The sequence below is a fragment of the Cyprinodon variegatus genome, unplaced genomic scaffold (genome assembly GCF_000732505.1).
Source record: "Cyprinodon variegatus isolate N-32 unplaced genomic scaffold, C_variegatus-1.0 Scaffold3, whole genome shotgun sequence".
Taxonomy (NCBI): Eukaryota; Metazoa; Chordata; class Actinopteri; order Cyprinodontiformes; family Cyprinodontidae; genus Cyprinodon; species Cyprinodon variegatus.
This window is the reverse complement of record NW_015150456.1, coordinates 2,469,933-2,472,221: the sequence shown is the minus strand read 5'-3', so window position 1 is coordinate 2,472,221 and position 2,289 is coordinate 2,469,933. Positions and strand designations below refer to the sequence as shown.

General features: G+C 40.1%; 1 protein-coding gene across 1 annotated transcript in view; it reads right to left on the bottom strand.

Annotated features, from left to right (window-relative positions):
- Nucleotides 1–2,289, bottom strand: part of dnah7 (dynein, axonemal, heavy chain 7) — a 129,979-nt gene that overhangs the window by 5,655 nt on the left and 122,035 nt on the right. The gene's annotated exons all lie outside the window — the stretch shown is intronic.

Genomic DNA, 2,289 nt, shown 5'->3' with positions numbered 1-2,289 from the left:
GGGTGAGTAGAAAATGAAGGCTAATCATGTTTTGGGTGTACTATTCCTTTAATGGCCACTGCAAAAACGATCTAGAAATAAGTCAAAATATCTTAAATTTACTCTTAATTCAAGCAGGTAAATAAGATGATTTGCCAATGGAATGAGGATTTTTACACTTAAAATAAGGTAATCAGATAATATACACTTGATATAAGACAATTAAATTGTGTTTTTCTTATTTTAAATGTAAATTGTCTTGTTCCATTGGCAAAGTGTCTCACTTACATCCTCAATTCAAGAAAAAATGCACTTAATTTAGGAAAAAAAAGGACTTATCTAGATTTCCATTTTTCCAGTGCACTGTGATCATACACTGCAAAAAATATAAATCTAACTAAGTCTAACAAATCACCTGGTGGGGTGGGGATGACTGAGGGCGGCCATGGCCCCCACCCCCCATCTAGCTACGGCCCTGACAGGCCTGTGGTGCAGAACTGAAGGAATGCGTGTATGATCTACCTTTCTAACTCTGATTTTTCCATTAAAAATCTTCATGTGAACAACAATAAAGGTTATTTCTATTCTGTTCTTCTATTTAATCTGATTTTCACATCTCAGGCTTAAGTTTACATTTTATCACTGCTGAACTTTACGAAATGGAAATGTCATGAGAGCTGTACTGAACGAAATTTAGTTTTCTATACACTGTGTTTACAAAATCACAATAAAGTTTGTCAAAGTCTAAGTTTTCACAGTCGGCTGAGGCAGAGGAAACCTGCAGCTCTGATCCTTCTTCATGTTCTGTTCATGTGACTCTAAAGTTCAGGCGGTCAGGAATCATGCAGACATTCTGCTCAAAGACTGGATTCCTTTCACTGTAACCAGCTCTGATGGAAACAAGGAGGCTCCTGCTGTGGGAATAAACCCAGCTGCCTGGTGAACCGGTTCACTCCCAGTCATGTGGCTCCCTGTTATTGTGCCCAGTTTTAGGATGGCTGTGGGCGGTGCAGTGCATTCCCCAGCCCCAGGAAACAAAGCTGTTTTAGAAGGGCTCATGTGGTGAACCCTGAAGCTCGGTTTGTGTGATGAAACCTCTTCTTAGAGGAATATCTGCTGTAAATATCAAACATTGTTTCCAGAGTTATCCACTGGCTCCTCCCACAGCACCACTGATCTTCATTTATTATCAAAGGAAAAGTCCGGTCAGCAAGGAATAATCAATGTATCATTATTTATACCTAAAACTAATACGTTTACTGTGGTTTAATAAATTTAGCGTTAATCAGTAAAAATAAAAACAATAATTTTCATCACTATCACTGAGTCTGGGAGCGGCCATTTTTGGCCCAAATACAAGTAACACCTCACTCCTGACATCTTCGGCAGTGACATCACAGTGCGGTTAAAGGCTGGTTATCCTCCCGCAGCAGTAGGGTTGTCAAAAGTATCGATACTCAAAAAAGTATCGATACTGAAACGTTGTATCCAGATACAATACTCATTTTCAAAAGTATCGATACAGCCATCTAAAGTGCAGAATAGTGGAAAATGCACTTTCTGAACACTGTGTGATTGAATAATTCTGTGCATTTTTCAGTTTCAGACTTTTTTTGTAACAGGAAGAATTATTTTTGTTTGACAGGTTTGGCTTTGGTTTTATTCTTGTGGTATCGAAAATGGTATCGAGTATCGAATATTTTATTTAGTATCGGTATCGAGTTGAAAAGTTTAGTATTGTGACAACCCTACGCAGCAGTGTGTCACAGTTAGCTTGTCGCAGGTATGATGCAGATATTTTTGATTTATGCCCAACAGTGAAGCGTGGTCTGCGCTATGTTATACCACGCCACACACAAAGAGGGACAATCAGGAACTTTTCACTAGAAAGTGAAAAAAGGAAGGGGCAAGTTTGTGCGACGACGGAGGGACATGAGGGAGAAAAAGAGCAGAGATCCAGGTGGAAAAAGGGTCCCAGCGTTCTCACGCATCTTGCTCTTCTAGATGGTCCATCTTCAAGAGTCGTTTTCTACACTGGCGGTCATACAAACAAAACAAGCCTGTAAGGTACCAAACAGGAAATACATATAGTTGAGAGTGGGTGTAGATTTGACCAATCAGAGGCCTCCTGTCTGCGCTCACCTACAATTTTGGAGAGGTGCAGCAGTGTCTGTGTTAACTGCGACACGCAGACGACCTGGTTTCTGAGTATAACCCAGCCTTAAGCCTAGCGCCATTCTCCCGCTTTACAAGCTAAATCAATGGGAACTACTAGACACATCTGCAATCAACAACAATTATTGAAGATTT